The sequence below is a fragment of the Natator depressus genome, chromosome 10, assembly GCF_965152275.1.
Source record: "Natator depressus isolate rNatDep1 chromosome 10, rNatDep2.hap1, whole genome shotgun sequence".
Taxonomy (NCBI): domain Eukaryota; kingdom Metazoa; phylum Chordata; order Testudines; family Cheloniidae; genus Natator; species Natator depressus.
The window spans coordinates 44,201,652-44,223,323 of record NC_134243.1 but is presented as its reverse complement, the minus strand read 5'-3'; the positions used below and the strand labels follow the sequence as shown (position 1 = coordinate 44,223,323).

At 42.9% G+C, this 21,672-nt stretch overlaps 1 protein-coding gene across 4 annotated transcripts in view; it reads left to right on the top strand.

Moving 5' to 3' along the window:
- Positions 1-1,186: 1,186 nt before the first annotated feature.
- Positions 1,187-21,672, top strand: part of CSNK1G1 (casein kinase 1 gamma 1) — a 231,767-nt gene continuing 211,281 nt past the window's right edge. For all 4 annotated transcript variants that reach the window (XM_074965941.1, XM_074965940.1, XM_074965939.1 and 1 more), the window contains exon 1: positions 1,187-1,271. The gene's annotated coding sequence lies outside the window, so the exon portion shown is untranslated. The remainder of the gene's footprint in view (positions 1,272-21,672) is intronic.

Here is a 21,672-nt window from a genome sequence, read left to right as displayed (position 1 = left end):
CAAGGAGTCAGATTCAAAATTTGGTGGTGAATAATTTTTCAACAAAGGTCTGTCTAAAAATTAAACAAAATTTCTCAGATTTTCCTAGGAATGTTTCTAAATTTTGCTTTCTGGATCATTGGTGGGGGAGTTATGGTTGGATGACATCAGGGGCATGTATAAGATTTTATTCTGGGCTAACTACATAAACACTTTTTAAAATATTTTTTAACATGAGGGAATATCTGCAGATATTAAACAGTAAATTTTACAATAAAATCCTGCAGAATTTTAAAAAGATGTCCTATTGAAAAAGCAAATCAGGTTTATCCTTAAGCTTTCCCGTAAACTTTCATTTCTAGAGCTGGTTGGAAATTGAATTTTCCATTTGAATGGCATTCTGATGGAAAATAAAATATTTTTTCAATTTTCTCAGTTTGACCTGAATTGGAGTTTTTATTTTGTTGAACTGATATGAAACATTTTGTTTCAAAACAGTGCCTCATTAAACTCTATTTCCTGATTGTGGTGTGTTGCCTCATGGGAGCCGTAGTTCAGGCCCCTGTTTGCTGGTATGGGCTGGAGGACTACATCTCCCATAATTCAGTGCAGAGACTCCTCTGACCAAGCTGTTTGGTGTATCATGGGATATGTAGTCCAACCAGGAAATCTCACTCAGAGGAGAGTGGGGGACATCAGGCTCCCAAACCACAATTCTTATGAAGCGGTGTGTTACAATGGGAAAATGCAGTTCAATAAATCAAAAGGGAACGCTTCTATTTTAGGATGTCAGTTTTTTGTTGCAATCAAAATTTTTGTCATTTCCAAATCAATATATTTAGAAAATTTTGATATTTCAACTTTGTCCTCATTTAGGATGAAACAAATGTTGAAATATTGGAATTTTCTGTGGGACAGAACTTTTACATTTAGCTCAGATGTAACTTTATAGTACACGCACAGAATAATACTGTGAAAATTTAAAAGTGACCTACCACTTTTTCTTTAAGGGCTTGATCCCGCATCACTTAAATAAATGGGTATTTCATCATTCTTCTATTTAGAAATGGCATCTGACCCTACATGAAATGTAAAATTATGTGCTGAGTGCTTTAAACAGGCTAAAGAGGGAATTCACTTTTTTCTAAATTTATTGTTTGGTGGTCTGGGTTCCCTGAAGTCATGGTCCGCTATCTTTCTTGGTTCTAGAACTCCCACAGTTATGACTCCTGTTCTGCTTTGATGGCCTAGCGTATGCTGTGCTGTGACTTCAGGGGACCTAAAACAAATAGGTAAGGTTAGAATCTGTTAGGGTGAGTACCGTTGCTATATTCAGTGCCTTAGTGTATAACTATACATTTCACTCTTCAAAAAAATAAAAATTGCAGTTCTCCTTCTACTCTAGTTCCCTTTTTCCCTATATGACAGGTTTCAGAGTAGCAGCCGTGTTAATCTGTATCCACAAAAAGAAAAGGAGTACTTGTGGCACCTTAGAGACTAACAAATTTGAGTATAAGCTTTCATGAGCTACAGCTCACTTCATCAGATGCATGCAGTGGAAAATACAGTATGATGAAGTGAGCTGTAGCTCTTGAAAGCTTATGCTCAAATAAATTTGTTGGTCTCTAAGGTGCCACAAGTACTCCTTCTTTTTTTTCCTTATAGTTCACATTCAGCAAATATCTATGGATGGGAGTAGGAAATGTCTGTAAAGGATATACAAGAACATTTGCGTAGTTTTTTTTAATTCGTGATTTTTATCTGTTCTCCCTTCCTGTTCCCCATTTTCCTTAATTCTTTCTTTCCCTCTCATGTATCCACTGACTTCACCTTTTATTCTAGTGTTTGTTTCCTTGTGTTTTCCTGACCAGTCTACGTTAACCAGTAGTGCTGTCCAGTGCTGTTTCTGTATAGTTCTTCCCAGGAAGGTGCTAACAGTTTCATCTCTCCTTCTCTGGCTGGTGTAGACCATGCCTAGCAGATGGGCTTTCTTACAAAGCTATGTTCTACATAGCTAAGCTGGGTCTGTGCCAACAAGGAAACAAAAATAGGATGTTAGAGGCAAGAACTGTTTTAAAAATTTTTTCTGATTATAAAGGGGTTTTCTTTTAGCATAGGTATTGCCTTTTGTTTCTGGTTCTGTCCTTCTTTTCTCTAATACTGCCTGTTCACTACTTGTGTTACTGATATGGTTATTGTCACTGCATGGATGTACCGTGCAAATTCATTCTCTGCTCTGGTGGACTGGTTGGAACAATAGCAGATTGTACTGACGCAACCTCACTTTCACTGCAGGTAAAACAAAATTCTTGCTTCTGGGTAGAGGTTTTTGGAGGACCATCAAGGCCTCTGTTAAGAATTTCATTTTGAGGCAGAGATTCAGACTGAGAATCTTCCCCTTTCCTTTTGACTATAGCTTTTCTATAGAAAATCTCCTGAGTCAGAGGTGGTTGTGTAGTTGCCGGTTAGAAGCTTCATCTTTAATTTTCTAATAATAATTAGTATTATTGACTCAGCAAGCACTGAGTTGCTGTTACATTCTGAACAATCTGTGTGTTGTGCATTTGATTGTTTGTGAATGCACCGAGTTATTTACATTGCCTATAAAGTTGGCATTGCTGGGTTTTTAAAACTACTAAGTTTAAAACTAAGTAGTTTTTGAACTGCTAAGGATGTGTGCAGGAATGCTGCAAGCAGGACTTGAGAACAGTTCAGGCTGATAGTAAACCAGCAAGCCAGGGTGAAAAATACTTGCAGCCCCACTCTTCTGCAAATGGAAAGGATAACAGTTGTACTTAACTGGCAGTGTTACTGTCAGCCATTTATCTAATCTCTTAGAATGTAACTTTTGCTTTTCATATCTTTTGTTTCCTGGTTTGACCTCACTTCACTGTTTTTGTGTTCGTTCTTACCATAGATTATGTATTTCATTTCTTGCACTGTGTGGGTTCCCTTTTCTTTCACTCCTTGACCCCTTCCTCCTTCTTTACAATGTTGTCTGCAGTCTTTCTTATTTTCCTCCCCCTTTGACTTCCGAAATCTCTGTCAATTCCCTGTTGTTCTGAGATATCCTGTCAATCTGTCTACTCATGTCGTTCAGCCTCCCGCCTACCTCCTATTGTCATTTCTGCTTTCTCAGGCTTTGGCTGCTTGAACACAATGTGAAGGTCCTGATTGCTTTGTAGACTGAGGCACTGGCAGTTCAGCCAAAGATAAAGTTTAGATCACCCATAAACTGTCTGTGACAAGACTATCCAAGCATAAAGTTAGAATATCTATTTGGATGTTACCATGGTGCCCCGTATTATGTAGTCAGACCACCACCAAGCGTAATGCTGCCAGGTCGCAAGAAGAAGAACAATCCATAGCATAGGTCCCACTTGCTACCTGGCAAATACCCTCTTATTAAATATTTATTGCACAGAATTTGTGCAGAACACTTCTACGGGGCTTTGTGGAGGCTGCCACCTTTGTTCTTGTAATGGTGAATATGGATTCATTCAAGAGTTCACCTCTCTGTGTGGTTTGTCACTTTTTTTTTCTTTCCCTCCCTATCCTAAAAGGTCCTGCTGGTTCAATCCCAATCCCACTGCATTCATCACTTACAGATCTAGGTCCCTTCCTAGACCCTGCTCCAAGTACTTTATCCTCTGCTATAACTTCTCTCCCTGCTCCCTCTTTCTTTCAATGCTTCCTCTCCTACAGACACACCAAGAGCAAAGAAACTGCTGTGTGAAGCTCAGAGAAATTTCCCTGCCCCTGGGGTTCTGTCCGCCGGTTCCTGCCAGCAAGGGTCCCGGCTGCCGGCCCCCGCTCAGCCCGCTGCCGGTCTGGGATCCTATCCCTGCTCACATAGGTACCTACCTTCTCCCTGGTTGTAGCCAGTGATGAGCTGCCAAAATCTTAACTGGTTCCCTCCTCACCCCACGAGGGGGTCGTTGCACACTCCTGCCCCATCAACCCCCCTCCCCTGACTGCCCCAGAACCGGGCAGGAGGGTCTCGTGGGCCACTGTAGTGGGTGCCCACCCCACCCCTAAGAGCCAGAGGGACCTGCCCGGGGGGCGAGGTGGGGAGTTCCGGAGGTGCTTACCTGGGGCAGCTCCCAGGAAGCATCTGGCAGGTCCCTCTGGCTCCTAGGGGTGGGGGAGCGTAGCTAGTGGGGGAGCAGGGGGAATGGCCGCTCCCCCCACTGATCACATCAAAAGTACCGCCTTAGGCAGAGCACCCACCGGCATCTCCCAGCCCCGTGCCCGGCCCCAGCTCACCTCCGCATCCACCCCTGAATGCACCGCCCCGCTCTGCTTCTCTGCCCCTCCCCCCCGGGCTTCCCGCAAATCAGCTGTTTGGCAGGAAGCCTGGGAGGGCTGAGAAGCAGGCGGCGGCTTCACACTCAGGCTTAGGGTGGGGAAGGTGAGTTGGGGCGAGGAGCGGTTCCCCTGGGCCTCTCCCCCTCCCGGGTTATCTGCTGCGGTGTGGGTGGCCCTCCTCGCGCCCCCCAGCTCACCTCCGCCTCCCTGGGCCTGAGTGCAAAGCCGCTGCCTGCTTCTCAGCCCTCCCCAGCTTCCCGCATGAACAGCTGATTCGTGGGAAGACTGGACGGGGTGGTGAAGCAGAGCGGGGCGGTGCGTTCAGGGGAGGAGGCGGAGTGGAGGTGAGCTGGGGCTGGGGGTGGGGTGGGGCAGGGAGATGCTGGTGGGTGCTCTGCACCCTCCAAATTTTCCCCTTGGGTGCTCCGGGGTGGAGCACCCATGGAGTCTGCGCCTAAGGCGCCACTTTTGGCCAGTTAAATTTAGAAGCCCTTTTAGAACCGGTTGTCCCTCGCGGAACAAGCGGTTCAAAAAGGGCTTCTAAATTTAACCGGTTCTAGTGAACCAATGGGAACTGGCTCCAGCTCACCACTGGTTCTAGCCCACTCTCTTCCCCCCCCCCCACCCCCCCCCGCACTGAGCACAGTTGGGGGTGAAGGAACAGGCTGGGGGTTGGGGTGCAGGGTCTGGCCAGGAGCTAGAATGTGGGAGGGGGCTCAGGGTTGAGGCAGGAGGTTTGGGTGTGAAGTGCTTACCTGGGCAGCTCCCATTTGGTGCGAGGGGTGCAGGTAGGAATGTGGGGGGGGTGCAGGAGCTCCTGTTTGGGGTTGGGGTGAGGGTGAGAATGTGGGGGGTGCAAGAGTCATGACATGGGATGTGGGGGGGCTGGGTATGTGTGGGGGGTGCAGAAGTCAGGGTGTGGGGGGTGCTGGAGTCAGGGCTGGGGTCGTGGGGAGATGCAGGGTTCAGGGCAGGAGACTGGGGTCATGGGGGGGTGCAGAGATCAGGGCAGAGGGCTGGGGGTGTGGGCTAGGGTCGTGGGGGTGCTCCCAGCCCCCTGCCCAGAGCGGCTTTTTCTACATAAAAGTGCATTCTTGTTGGTTGTTATAACCTTAATACATATCCTTCACAACTCAGAGATAGATGTAGGTTTCATTTATAGAAGGTACACACTACACATTTTTGAAATGATTTATTTTGAAAACTTTTCAGATTAGTTTTACAGCTATATCAGAAAATGAATGATTGTTTGGTTATCTCATTTACCAAAGGTAATTGAAGCAGATAGTTCACCTCCCAGTGACTTCATAAATATCTCCAATTCAACAGGTTACTCGTTAATATTTGGAGGATTTTCTTGCTATGCTGTATTAGGAGGAGGAGATCACCAGTCAGACATCTTAAATTGTTTCATTTAACTAAAACAATGTTATGTATTCTGTATTTTTTTCTTCAACAGCAAACATATAATTTAACAACAATCATATGAATTTTTGAATTTAGTTAAACATTCAAGTTTTTTAAAATCAGGTTTGTTTTTGTTAAAATTGTTTAACTAAAATAGTTAAATCAAATATTAAAAAAAAAAAATTAAATAGATTGTGTCAGCCAAGTCAACATGAGAAACTTAAAATATTGGCTTGTGCAGCTAATTCAATCATCTTCACCTTCACCGTCATTTTCCTGTTTGTTCATAATCTGGAAAAGAAGAACAAGCTTTCCTGCTTTTTCAAGTCCCAAACGATTTCTCAATTTAGAATGAATTAGTCCAAAGGAAGAAAATATTCTTTCTACACCCACAGAAGAAGCTACTGTTAAAAGTGAGATGATCACTTCAACAGTCTCTGAATCCAGGTGCTTAAGTGACTTCCACCAGTTCACTGGTGTGACTTTCTTTAAAACGTCGTCAGCAAACACGTATTTCTTGAATGGTTCACCCTTAGCTCTGAAGTTTATTATAGCTGGTGTTATGGAGGGATGATTGCTGGATGTCCATGTCATAGCCAACTCCTCTTCTTCAGCAGTTTGACCCTTGTACTGAGTATTGAGAATATTTGCAAGAAAATGAGCTGGAGATAGTGCTTGTCCCATTTGTTTTTTTTTAATGCTTGTAATTTAACTCTGTCATTGCATATTTCTCTTTTTAAGATCTAACTCAGTTCCTTCCAAATTTCAACAGCATTAGCAATAAAACAGCTATTTCCCTGCATTTTGTTCAAGGCTACAGAAATAGGCTTCAGGGTACTCAGCATGTGTTCAACATTTCTCTTAAGCCCAACGTTGAGCACTTTGGCTGTTATAGTGCCATGTATTTTTTCACAATTTTGTTCACAAACTGTCATCTGATTAGGCCAGTTGTTGATATAGTGCTCAAAACAGTCCACTGCTGGGTTTCATTGCACGTCTTGTGGGAGAGTTAGCTTGGTTCCTCCCACTTTTTTCAAAGCAGCTGCTGCAAAGTGGTTGTTACGGAAGTATTTTGCAATTTTAACAACGTGAGCTTTTATTTCTGAAACACTGAAGTCTTTGGCTAGGAGGTGCATCAAATGAGCACCGGAACCGTATGTTGTTAGCTTGGGACTCTCTTCAGAATTATTTTGATCTCATCTTGGATACATTTTCAGCATTGTCTGTGACCAAGTTACGTACTAGACATTTGAAATTTTTCCCCACAGTTTGTTATAGCTTTTACTGCTACTTCTTGTAAGTATTCTGCTGTGTGCGCATTTCCTGACATATCAATTGTTTCTGTAAGGAAGACATTCCCTTCTTCTGTTGTCACTTAAGCACATACAACAGGATTATTGTGGACATTGCTCCACTCATCAAGACTCAGGTTAACAATTTCACCCTCTAGACCTTTTGAACACTGCTCAATTTCTCTTTCATACACTTTATCCAGCAATTTGCCTGCGACATCTGCTCTGTTGGGTGGACTGTATCCTGGTCTTAATGACTGAACCATGTTAATGGAGTGTGGGTTCTCAGTCATACAGAAAGAGTTTGTTGCATAAACAAACCGGGCTATTTTTTCTCAATTACCTCTTTTTGTAATCTGCTGGTTCTTATCACAAACTTATCTATGGTTGTCTCTGGATGATGCAGATTTTTTTTATTTTCTTTTTGCTACAGGTGATATGCTGTGGCTATGTGACATACATGATATGACTGAAACACATGTCATTGGCAGATAACTCTGAAACTATAGGAAATGATGGTGATCTTGAAGGTGGATAGTCTTCAGAATCCTGTATGTTGAGGATAGATTCTCCTAAACAAAATAAGTCAATGCAGTTAGTTATTACCATACTGTTCATTTAGTATTAGTCATTGCATTCACTGACACTCAGTACTACTTTAAAGATGAAATTGTAAAAGGAAGATCTGCCAATTTCAGCTATTTATTTTTTTTATCACAACTGCATCGGAAATGATAGTACCATAGAGTAACAACTATATTTTTCGCTCAAACATGAGAATTCAAGAATAGTCCAGAAGGAAGACAGGCTGTCCTTAAGAAGTATGAACTAAAAACATTTACCAACCCGAAGAGAGATCCTGCTTGTTCAGACATGTTCCCTTCATCGTCAACGCAGCTTCCTCCTGAGAAGGAACACTTCTCATGATATTTCATTTGGGAAACCAGGCCTTGTATTTCTTTGTTGAACTGTTTGCATTTTGCATGCATGCCTGTCTTACCCACTGGTAGAGGAACTTCATTAAAATGTTCCCAAACTGGGTCTCTTTTATGGCCTGCTGCCATTATAGGTTTTCCCTTCTAGCGACAGAATGGTGTGGTAGATCTCAAATCAATGAAGGCTACGCTCAGAAAGACCTCAAGACTTCTGGAATATGCTGCTCAAACAGTTTCACTTTTGTTTCCACTGCCTGCCCCTCCCTTCTCACACTTATCTCCAGACTTCTTCTTGTCCAGATCTATTCTGCCCCCAACAATCTTCTATTCATTGAACTTTTTGAAATTTTTCATTTTTAGACAGAAGAGAGGTAAGGGATTGACTCTGTGTACACAAATTTTCAGAGGGACAATAGGGTTGAGGTCTGTTATTTCACACCTCTATTTATTTATTTATTTTATTTATTTATTCATTTATTTAAAAACATTTTTGCTGTTAACAAGCATGTTATCTCTGGAGACACAAATCCACAATTTGAGAACTGCGAAACTAAGCATCTCTGATGGTATCTTCTAGACTGAGCACTGATTTCTATTGAGTTGATAGAAAGATTAACCTAAATAATTTGTACAGAAGCCCCTGGAACCCGATAAGATTGAGTCCGTGAAGTATTGGAACTCATTTAAAAAACTTTTCTTAAACATTACATGAATATATTGTCTCATACTACAGAATTAGAATTTATAATCCGTATTCCATGATGAGGTACATTATAGCTCAAAGATATTGTAATTAAAATTATCTTTAGATAGGTGTTTTCCTCAAAAAGCATTTTATGAAAAAATCGGTTTTAAATTAAAAAATTTGATTTTTTTAAATCATTTTTTATCCACCTTGCAATTTTTAGAATAAAACAATAAAACAAATCTTGCTTAAGCCATGTTACAAATACTTTAACTCCTGTTATAATAGACATCAAATCTTTTTACCCCTTGCTTAAATTTAAGTATTAAAACCTTTATTTAAATAAGAAAAACTTGCTTTACGTTGCTGAAATTCTATTTATGACCAACTGACCAGAGATTGTTCTCCTGCAGATTACCGGTCTGTTTTTTAAAAATTTTTTTTACTTTTGTGCACTGAATCCCACTCACAACAAACCACATTTTTACCTGCTCCTGCTATTATGGCAGCAGGTTCTGTGGGATCCCAGTTTCACTGCAGGGCTCTGCTCTAAAGTAATAAATTAAAACCTGTAAACAGTAGTATTTCAAGGTGTTTAATAAAGAATACTACAAGGAAAAATTCAAGTTGGAGTTCTATGGTAGTGTAAATCAGGCATGCAATTGTCCCTGTATTGTCACTGGAAGAGGATGATCCCATCCAAAATACCTTGTGTGGGATGTAGTCTTGGTATACTAAGCTGGCACAATGTGTTTTAACAAATTAGAAAACATCCTCTTTGCAATTATTGTTAAGAAAATCAGAGGAAGTAGTTCTGGATTTTTCTTCACCTTTGTGATGTATAGATAGCATCCAAGAGCCATTCAAGTTTTCTGTGTGATGTTTGTTACAAATAACTTGGTTCTAACTTTCCTCTTCTTCCTGGAAGGCCTGGTTATATCACTGGAGCTATAGCTCAACCTTGAACCTTTCCTGTCTTCAAGGAGGGAGTTTAGTTGAGGGCAGCATGGCTTCAGCCTCTGGGTGACCTGGTTGGTTATGTCCCAAAACATAAGCAAAGACCTTCAGCTAAAAGAGGGCAGTGGCATGAGCAGTGTGTTTTTCTGTATCAGAAAATTTCTTCTGCAAGGTGTGGGGGACTCTGACGCTATCTTAATAAATCAGAAATGAACGATAAAGGTCACATTCTTTGCTGTTCTTCAACTAATGTTAATGTGTACTAACCATAGAGCTGTCTAGCAGCTGAACAGAGAATGCTATATAATTTTTAAACAGTACAGTTAATCCTTTGTCCTTAGCACACCTTTCAAATTTAATAGATGCTAGCTAGAATACTAGTTACAATAGAACATCATCTTGTCTGTTTTCATGTATTTCTAGGATAACAGAGTAAGCACCCAGAATTGTAATTAACTTGTATGACTTACTCAATTAACCATTTATTGGCTGGTTTAGAATATAAAAGACACACGACTTCATGTAACATGTCTAGGACAGGGGTGAAAGTAACTTAAGGGACTTACCAGTATGCAGGGCCGGGGTCCTGAGCAAAGGGTTTTGGGGGGCTCAACCGGAAGGGACATGGCCTTTAAATCTCTGGGCCTTTTAAATCACTGCCGGAGCCCTGGGGTTCCCAGCCATGCTGCTACTCCAGGACACCACTGGCGATTTAAAGGGCCCGGGGCTCTGGCTGCAGTAGCAGCGGCTGGGAAACCCAGGCCCTTTAATTCACTGACAGAGCCCCATTGTAGCGGTAGCTGTGGTGGCGGCCGGGAGCCCCGAGGCTCTGGCGGTGATTTAAAGAGCCTGGGGCTCCAGCTGCTGCCGGGAGCCTGGGGCCCTTTTGAATTACTCACCTGGGGAAGCTGCCCCCTGTCGGTACAGTTAGCTGTGTACCAACCCTTGCCGGTATGCCGTACCAGACCATACAGGCTTACTTTCACCTCTGGTCTCGGATCATAAGGAAAAACTGGTGAATTGCGCTCGCTTACTCAGTCTGCTCTTACATAACTCATTGCTGTTGGTTGTTCAAGTCTCACAGATTGTCGTACTTTGTTTCCACTAGCAACAGCCATCAGACATTTAGCTGAACAAGACTTAATTATTTTAAATTGACCTACAAGAAATGTATGAAGGCGAATGTGGGGGTGGAATAAAGTGGTATGTCGGCATGGTTTCCATTAATATGCGAAGAAGTCTGTGGCAAACCTTGTTCTGAGCCTCATGATCAAATCAGCAAAGGACTTTTTTGTCAACCTTAGACCTCCTCCCCTGCTCTTTTTGCCATTTCCCCCAAGAAATTATCTTTGGGGGGGAGGGGTGGAATCAAAGCTTACTGTGCAGATTGAATTTACTTGGACTTGTATCTAAGTGAATTCTCAAATACAATTAAACTGCAGGATCAGACCCCGATGAAGTGTGTCTTGAATGCAGTTTTCTTTATTAGTATCCTGGTGTCACTTTTGCCAGTGCAGCCATTGGGTGTGTCCTTAGTGGTCAGCTGGGCAGGTGCCACCTATGCAGACCCAGGACTTTCATGTTCAGTTCTCTTTTGTTCTTCTACAGGCAGGTGCTCTTAATTGTTTCCTGTCTCTCTCAGAAACAGCAGCTGGTTCCCCAGTTTCTCCCTCCATCAGTCTTGGGTTATTCTCAAGAGCAGAGATTTCAAACTTTTTGCTGAGACCCCCTTCAGAGATTCATGTCCCATACATTTCCTCCTCTTATGAAGAAACGGGGCAGGGCCAGGGTGCCTGGTTCCTGTTGGGGTGGGGTACTGACCATGTGGTAGTTGAGGATGCCTTCTGCTCCCTGCAGGGGTTGAGCAGTCTCAGCTGCTGAGACCTGGCTCTCCTCCAGTTGTGCTGCCACCTCCCCCATGTAGGGGCAGCAAACAGGGCTGAGCTGAAAGGCCAGGGCCAGCTGGGTACTTGAAGGCTGCACCCCCAGAGTTCTGGCCACTCTCCTACATCCGGCCCTGTCTGCTTCCCCCGCATAGGCTGTAGATGGGGCTCTGTGTCCTGTGGCCATACTGAAGGGCAGGGTCAGGAGGGGGCTGTGTGCAGCAGGGATGTCGGTACTCAGTGTGTAGCCTTCAGTTCCACTCTTGCAGAATTCTCACCCCCTTCCAAGCAGAGGAGGGTATGTACCAGTTGGAGGTTGCTGCAGCTGGGGTAGAGCGGGGGTGAGATGGGCAAGGAGTCTGATAGCCAAGACCACCCACAGAACTCCGTCCATTTCCCCTGTCTGACAGAGCCCCCTCTTGACCTTGGGCCTTCAAGTGCTGCTCTGTCAGGTCCTCATGCACCCGATAACTTCATCTTGCTCCCTCCACTTGTCCCAAGGGGTCATGCCCTATGCTTTGAGAACCTGTGCTCTAGAGTAAGGAGACAAGGTTGGAAAAAGCAAAGGGAAAAAGGGTCCCTGAATTTGGCACTGCTTTCTGGCCATGTCGTGTCCAGTTCTGATGTCAACAATTCAAGAAGGATATTGGTAAATTGGAGAGGGTTCAGAGAAGAGCCACAAGAATACTTAGAGGACTGGAAAATATGCCTTATAATGATAAACAGATTAAACTCTTTGATTCTTGCTTAACAAAGAGAATGTGACTTGATCAGTTTGAGTACGTATATGGGAAACAGAAATTTGACAATGAACTCTTTTTAGAATAGGAGACAAAGGTCTAAAAAGTATCAATGGTTGGAAATTGAGGGTAGACCTATCCAGACTGGAAATAAGGTGCACATTTTTCACAGTGATGGTAAAGTCATTTTCAGTCTCTTTAAGGGAGACCCATAAAGGAGAAAAAGCTTCTAGATCTGTTCCATCCAGTTTGCATACTCTTTGGCTGGTTTCCCATGCCACATCAAGCTCTGATCTCCATCAGATACCTTCGAGACCAAGAAAAAGATCTGTGGATGTGCACTATAGACTTACCACCTAGTTCTCTATCCCAACTGTCTTTTAATCAGGCCTAGTCAGTAGAACTTGGATCAGAGCCAGGTGAAATGGGCTTGGGTAGTTATTCTGTAGTAGACCTAAGGATGCTGGTTCTGGGGAAACAGATTTGGCCTGGGGTCACTCTCTCTTTTGCTTCATCTCAAGCCTGTGCTCATTATTTCAGCCTGGCTCCCAGTCCTGGAAGATGCATTGCTAGGCATATCTAGGGCTTGTATTTAGTAGCCTGGTGTTGGGGTGTACTTGTCTAACCTGTCTTGTGAAGTGGCTGCACCACTTCAGATTCCTAGGATGCCTTATGCTGTGGTACCTAGGTGAAATGACTGTCTGTCTTTCTGCTTTGGAAATTCATCTGGGGAGAAACAAGAGGGGGACTGGTTGCAAAAATCCTGTATCTGGAATAGGCTGACACCTGCCTAAAAGCTGAGAAGGTTCTGCCCTAGTTTTGTCAGGTCATGGGAAATAGCTAATGCGTTTGTTAGATCTTTCACTTTTTAGAAAGTGTGTAAGTTCTAATTTAGAAACATTCGCTGTCCTGTTGAATCTTTTACCTTTCTGTTGTGCTCCAGGACTTGAACTTGAATTGAAAAAGTAGTGGAAAAGTTGAATTTTAAATATACATTCAGTCATCTGAAACTACTATAAAACCCAAAAAGTAGTATACGAGGAGTTTCAAGCGAGTCACACCTGAACTCGCTGTGTGTAAGCAATACTGTCAATTAATGGATCTGTGGTAAAGTTTCACCTTATTGAAGCATAGACTCATTCTGAAATGTTAACTTCACATTTGAATTTATGAACTGCTTTTCTACAAAAATACAAATTGAGGGAAAAAAAAATTGTTAAAACCTATACCACATACCATATGGGCTTGAGTCCGTGCTTGATGGCTGTCACAACAGGGATCAGCTATAAGCTGCTTTCATACACCAACTTTTAGCCTTAAAAGCTTATCTATATGTTTTACGCTACAAAAAATTGATTTTTTGTAAACATCTAAAATATGCTCTAACATATTAAGCGTCTTTGCACAGATTACACATGGTGAACTAGGGATTTAGTAGTCCAAGGGGGGAGGAATCCTCTGTGTGTGTGTGTGTGTGTGAGAACTCTTTAGTCTCTTTTATGGAAACCTATAAGCAGGGCTGGAGGAAAGATCCAGGCACAGTGAGTGTTACTTGTTTAACTCGCATGAAGTCTTAAGAATACAGGACAATGCCTAAAGTCACCCTTACATTCAGCTCTTATTCAGTTGGTCAGTGATCAACAGCTGCTGCCATCTGTAGTTTAAGCCTGGATAAGGTCCATGAATTTACTTGTTGTCAAGACCTGTTTGGTGGATTAGGTGGCTCTGTGAGAGTATGTTTGGTAGCAGACTCTGTTCATAAGAGCCATTGCTGGGGTTCTAGTACCTTGCTCTGAAGCATGAGACATCAGACTAGGTGGACTATTGGTCATGTCTGATATGCTAGCTCCTGTATTTATGCCTTGTTGCACCTGCATGTGTTCACTCTGTATATAATCAGCTAACGTTCTGACAGTGGCTAGCCAATTTACTTCCTGGCCTGCTGCTGAAGCAAAGCAAAGGATGCTTAGAAAACCTTAGATAATGACTATCTAGTTGTCACTTTCCTGTGATGCTGCCTGAGGCAGATAATTTATCAAAAAGTGTGGTTTACAATATTAAGGCCAAGAAGGCACTAGCACTGTGGTTACAAGTCTAATGACAAAATTTTGAGTTCCTTTGAATAAAAATGGAGCTAAATCAATTCTTCTAGGACATGACCAAGAATAAGAACTCTTACCAACAATGGGATCTCTATCCTCTAACAAATTCAGGAAACTTTTCCTTCACTCTTTCAGGGGATACCTTATCTCCAAGTGCAGAATTGCACAAGGAATAATCCATTCAGCTGGTTCTTTTGAGACTTTCTACTGAAAAGTAAAGTTGAACTCCTGAACAAATTTGTTTTCTGCTCAGTATGTGAAGTTCTAAACCATCTTCTTCTTCTTTTTTTTTTTAATCCTTTGTCAAGGTGAGTAGAACTGGTAGATAGGAAGGCAGTATCTCGTCACAGAATATGCCACTTCCAGTTAAAGCAAGTTCCAGATTTGTCTGACTCACGGGCAGAAAAGCTGAACATCTTGTGAAGAAATATGTAGGGAATTGCTATTCATTTACCTTGCACTGCAAAGTAGGTGTCATTTTTATCAGCAGATGTCGTGTTTGGCTGTAGAGTTCTGCAAACAGCTGTTCTGTCTTGCAGCTCTCCTCTTTAATTTTGTCTTCTATAATCATTAATTTCCAAAAATAATTTTAGACTTTGTAGGAGAATAGGACAACTTTTGTTCCTTATCTGTATATTCAGCATTGCCAGCTGCCAAGTGTTCAAAAACCAAGTATGCCTCCAAAAATCAGGACACTTTACATTTGGTTCTTTTTATTTGCCCTCTGGTTTTGGAGCTTTGAGTTCACGTTTTCAAGCTTTTCTTGGCAACCGTGACTAGAAATCTGGTTTAATAAAAGCTGACTTTCATGAGTGTATAAGCTGGAGTTTAAGCACCAAATATGATCAGACTTGTGATAAAATTGCAAGAGTTAATACTAATTCATAGATTCTTTTTTAAGGTCAGAAAGGACCAGTTAATCATCTAGTACAGTGGTGGGCAGCCTGTGGCCCATCAGGGTAATCTGATTGTAAGCTGCGAGACACCTTGCTGACGTTGACTGTGTGCAGGCATGGACCCCCACAGCTTCCAGTGCCCGCGGTTCACTGTTCCCGGCCAATGGGAGCTGTGGGAAGCGGCGGGCCACAGGGACGTGCTGTTCTCATTGCAAGGCATCTTTTCAGGCCTGAGTCATTTGTGTCTAGTGTACCCTCTCTTGCTCCTTTACCATCCTTTTCACATGCATACAGTTCTGGTATCCACAGTATTCCAGTACTGGGCTCATTAGTCCCATGTACATGGATAAAATCACCTTCCGATTCCTTCCCTGTTTATATATCCAAGGATTTAATTCGCCCTTTTTACCACAGTGTTGCCCTGGGTTGTTTACCACTCTGACTTCTAAATCCTTTCTAGTCACTGCTTTTCAGGGTACAGTCTCCCATTATGTTAGTATAGCCTGCATTCTTGGTTTCTAGATGTATGACTTTCCCTATATTAAAATACATCTTAATTCCTTACCAAGCAGTCCCAGATCACTCTGTATGACTACTCTGTCCTCATTATTAAATTATTAAGCATTAGTACACTTATGTATGTACACCAGTTGTCAGTACCTTTCCCCACACCCTCTTAAAAGGTGAGCTAGCAGAGAAAACATCTCCCTGAAGCCCTCCCTAGGGAATTTTTAACCCATTTCCTGGAGTAATCTTTTTATATGAAGTGCCTCTGTTTAATTCTCATACTGTTGTCTCCCCTAATCCCCCTCTGAGTCTACTTTCATGCTGCCTCAGTCTTCCATTTGTATACTGTCAACGATCTCTCAATTAAAATCTCTGCTTAAAGCCCACTTCTTTTTGACAGTCCACCATAGAGAAACTTATAAGTTTAAACGGCTATTACTATAGACATCTATTACTTCGCATATATTTGCACCTTCTGCTCATTGTGCGGAAAACTGCACTCTACAGCATTATTTCTCACCATGATATTTTTTTAACTCTGGTAAAACTTAGCTCATAAGCCCCTTTGGAGTAAGGACTATCTGTCTGTTTGCCTGTAAAGCTCTTTGCATAACTTTATAACTCCTGTTCATACAAGCATGTTGTGTTTCTAGTTCTTATGCTTCATGCCGCTCCTTTCTACTTATTATTATTATTATTATTATTATTTATTATTATTTGCACTCTCATGTGCATTTTAAATATGCATGTTTCAAGTTTATAGCACAAACCGACTGTGGACTGTGTGAAGCCCATAGCTGTGGGGAAATTACCCAGATAGCTAGGAAAAAAATTAATCTTGTCCCCCTAAAATAGCCAAAATATTGTGTAGTTTTCTAAGTGGAAATGTCGTCCGAGAAATCACTTCAGCTTGTTCTCCTGTATCTACATACGGAAATATGGTTTCTTTTGTTTCTCAGATGGAGCTATTCAGCTCTGTTAACTCATATTGTCTATTTAGATCAATGGTCTCAAGCTGTTAGTTTGGAAATTAACAATTCAGATGGACACGCACAACTGGAAGCCTGAGCCTAAATTACTGGAATTCTGTGCAAAAGATGGTTCTCCGTGTAATCATGCAAAAAATTGGGGAGATAGAGATTTCTGATTCATGACAGACATCAAGGATCAGGAACAGGTTCTTACAGCAGCACAGTGCAAGAAAGATTTGATCCTGGAATTTAATGTTAATCTTTAATGTTCTGTAACTCAAGCAGAGAGATTCCTCTTTAGCAACATGTGGCTTTATTGGAAACATAGTAGGGAGGGAGAAGCTAATCAGTTAGAACTGCCTTTCCCACCGATGGCATGAATCATTTTAGCAGGACTTTGACACGGATAGCAAGTGTGGAAGACTGCTCTTATTAAGGAAACAGTTCATGCTGGGAAATACCTCTTAAAGATGTGGCAGTATTATAGACTCTAAGAGCTGTCATTTGGCTCCTCCTACTTTAGAGTAACCTGTTTTATTCAAGTCGAATTTGTAGGGTAGGACTCAAAAGGAGCTGCAGGGCATCTGCCCAGGGTGGAAATTGAAACTCTCTTGTCCTTCTTAAGAGCTAAGCTTTCAACTTATACTGGTTATCTGAGGAAAAATAAGCTATAACAGCAAAACCACTCTTATGCTGGTATAGTGCATCTACACTGCTGCTTTTGCTGATATAGTAATGCTGCACCTCCCTCCAACTGAGAATACTACATGGCAAAAATATCTAATGTAGACCCATCTGTAGTAATTTCTCTGTTTGTAGTGGGGGGGAGTGGACTGAAATAAGACCTAGTATAGTCAGCTTCACTTCTTTCTGCAATCAAATAGGAAAATCTTTACTTTAACCAGAATTGATTCTCAAACTTACATAGATTCAAAAGTGTGCTCACATTAGATTTATTTAAAGAGTGCACTGATCTGAGTCTGCTAGTCAGGCATTCAATGTTTCTCACATGTGGCCACCAGCAGATTTTTTGTGGCATGGGCGGAGGTTGGGGTGGGGGGAGCAGCAGCTCCTCCCTGCAGTTCCCAGCTGTTGCTCCTGAATAGCTGTTACCAAAGGCAGCGAGATGCGCCGCCTTGGTGTTTATGCTGGCACCGCCAGCAGGGATGGGTGCCTTGCACTGCACAGCCTCCTCGGAAGCTCTGGGCAGCACCTCTGGAGACATGTGGGGCTGGTGTGCGCAGCTCTGGAGGTGGCTCTTCTCAGTGGAGGTGGCTGCGGCATTTGGTTGCCGGAACACTTCCATGTGCAGGTCTCCCTCTCCTCCTGAGGCAGGGCACGGGGAGCCTGGGGTTCCGCAGGTGGCCAGTGAGTTCCTGACCCACCTTCCACAGGGTGGGTTGCCAGGGGAGGCACGGACAGAGATGGGTTTGTCAGAGGCCATCAAAAATGTGTTGGGAGAAGTTTAGTGAATGTTTTGATGCTAAATTAAACTTCCTCCACAGTTTATTTAATTCTCAATAGACGAACCATTAACCGCCTCCTCAGCCCCCCAAAACAGCTTTTTTTCCAGCATTCTTGACTCCCATTTGCTTAAATCAGACTCTTTGCATGTTAGTATCTGTTCCATTGTGGTCAAAAGTTTAGTTTCTTTGACTTCAGGTGTCAGATTTATAGCAAAATAGGACTTCAAGTGATTTGTATCAAGATCTTGCCAAGAATGTTAACAATAAAAACTGCAGTCTGTGACTCAACAAAGGTTAAATGAATTGAGGAAGTAGGCACCTATTTTCCTATTATGTAAAAGGTTCTCTTGGTAAAGTTGAAGATAATGCCATTTATAACTTCTAATCTTTATCTGCTTCCCTAGAATGTAGAACTCTAGGATTTAATCCAGTGAAAGAAAAACATTAAGGAGCTTCTATATCTGTAAGAATGAATTGTGAATCAAACAGCCTGCTTCAACATTTAAAACACAGGTTTCAGAGTAACAGCCATGTTAGTCTGTATTCGCAAAAAGAAAAGGAGTACTTGTGGCACCTTAGAGACTAACCAATTTATTTGAGCATGAGCTTTCGTGAGCTACAGCTCACTTCATCAGATGCATACTGTGGAAGCTGCAGAAGACATTATATACACACAGAGACCATGAAACAATACCTCCTCCCACCCCACTCTCCTGCTGGTAATAGCTTATCTAAAGCGATCATCAAGTTGGGCCATTTCCAGCACAAATCCAGGTTTTTTCACCCTCCGCCCCCCCACAGACAAACTCACTCTCTTGCTGGTAATAGCCCATCCAAAGTGAGCACTCTCTTCACAATGTGTATGATAATCAAGGTGGGCCATTTCCTGCACAAATCCAGGTTCTCTCACCCCCTCACCCCCCTCCAAAAACCACACACACACAAACTCACTCTCCTGCTGGTAATAGCCTATCCAAAGTGACCACTCTCCTTACAACGTGCATGAAAATCAAGGTGGGCCATTTCCAGCACAAATCCAGGTTTTCTCACCCCCCCCCCCCCCCCAAACACACACAGAAACTCACTCTCCTGCTGGCAATAGCTCATCCAAACTGACCACTCTCCCCACAGTGTGCATGACAATCAAGGTGGGCCATTTCCAGCATAAATCCAAGTTTAACCAGAACGTCTGGGGGTGGGGGGGGTGGGTAGGAAAAAACAAGGGGAAATAGGCTACCTTGCATACCAGCAGGAGAGTGAGTTTGTGTGTGGGGGGGCGGAGGGTGAGAAAACCTGGATTTGTGCTGGAAATGGCCCAACTTGATGATCACTTTAGATAAGCTATTACCAGCAGGAGAGTGGGGTGGGAGGAGGTATTGTTTCATGTCTCTGTGTGTATATTTAAAACACAGAAATTCTTTCTTCTAGTTTTATAATGTATATATTGTAATTATCTCTTGATCCTGTCATCTTTAGCTATAAAGATGAGTTTTAAGAGAGCTTGTTTTATGCCCCGAATATCAAGTAAGCATAGGTATGTAACTTACATAAAAGAAATGTCATAAGTTTGCTGCGTCACTTTACTGTGGTAGCTCTAAACCAGTTACTCTATATGAGCAGCTATTGTGACCTTTATCTGGTATGTTTACTCTTTAACGCTTTATTTATAGTATGTACAAACTTCACCCTTTGATTACCTTTTTGAAGATCAAGATCTTTGTATTTATGGTAGCTTCCCAGTATTGTTTCCATCTTTATGCATGAAAAGTTGTCTTAAAGGAAACAAAGGGATAATTACTCTGCTAAATGTACTCTGCACTATAAATACAACTGAACCAGGATTTTCCTCTGAGCCCGCTGCAATTTGTAGTGTTGATAGGACAAGTGCATTTCCTAACTTAGACAAGCCCTGAGACAGGTATAGTCAATTACTTTTTGTCAAGGTCCAAATTTCTTGGTCAAGGTCCAGACTCCAGAGAAATATTTTTCACATCACAGTAACAATAATAAGACAAGTCTACGCTGCAGAATTAAGTTGGCCTAAGTTAAGTTGATGTTCAGCTACTGCAGTAATTACTGTGGTTTTTCATGTCATACTATGCCCCTTCTGTTGGCGGTCTGCGTCCTCACCTGGAGCGCATCCACTGATTTAACTGATGGTGTGAGGTGCTGGGAGCTCAGAGCCCTGCACTTATGTAGTCTGTTGCTGCCTTTGACAGCCTGACCTGTCATCCCCACACAGCTTCATTTGTCAAAGGCAGCAACGGGCAATGTAAATATAAATAAATAAAAGGACTTTGCAGTCTGTTCAAAAGTGTCTGGTGGTCCAGATTTGGCCCGCGGTCTGCCTATGGACTAACCCTGCTGTAAGACGTGTTCAGAGCATTGGCCAGCTATTAGTTGTAGCAGCTTAACTACATTACTTTCTAGACTGATTTAGTTGAGTGAGTTAAACCCTGTTGTGTGGACACTTCTTAAAATTGGTTTGAGTGGCTAATAGCCATTTAGTTGTCATTTGCTGTGACTCATGGATGTCAGCAATAGCATGTTCTTCTCCTGAGGGAATTCTGTGCCCCCCCCCCAAAAAAAATTCTGTGCACAATATTTCAAAATTCTGCAAAAATTTTGCAAATTTGTCAGTGTGGAGGCTCCAGCATGAGAGTGGGGAGCACAGGCCACTGGCTGCATGGAGGTGAGAGATCACCTTGCAGCGTACTCTCTTCCCCATCCTGGACATGGATTTGGTGGTGAGGCTGCACCTGACGCTGACACAGTGCAAGAGCCAGGCATGCCTCTGAAGCACTCTGAGGCCCTGCCCCTCTGCACCAGGCACACCAGGTATAGGAAAGCATGCTCAGCGTCGCAGGATCCTAGTGTGGGGGCATCCAGGTGTGGGGTGAGGGGGTTCCTGGTGGGGCAGTCTGGGTGCGGGCGGTGCAGTGGGGGTTCCAGATGGGGGTAAGATATGGATGCACAGGGGCTCATTGGGGAGCTCTGGATGTAGGGGTAATGGGACTCTGCATGGGGTCGAAGTGAAGGTGGTTGGAACTCAGCGGGGGTGTCTGGATGTGGGGGTTTTTATGGGGATCCAGATGCAGCTGGTTGGGGCTTGGTGGGGGTGAGGCTCGGCAGGGGGGTCTGGGTATGGGGGGGTCCAGATGCACAAAGGTTGGGTGAATGGGGGAGCAGAAAACGGGTGGGGGCAGAGCTTCCTGCAGACGGGGAGGTTTCTGGGGGACGAGTCTGACTCAGCATCTGAAACCATATGCCTGTACTGCTGGGGAGGGGTGTGTGACTGCTCTTGTGGCTTCCCTTTACTTCCCCTTCAGAAAGTTTATTTTTCTTTGGGGGATGTGAATTCTGTGGGCGTGCAGTGGCGCAGAATTCCCCCAAGAGTAGTGTTCGTTTTAGGCTGGGGAATTATTCTTAACTTGAAGCAAAGCTCTTTATTTTCCAGCTCTCTATATTGTTCCCATATCAACTATCTCTTTCTTATGCTTCTGGGCGTCTGGCAAATAAACATCTAACTTTGCAAATTGAACAT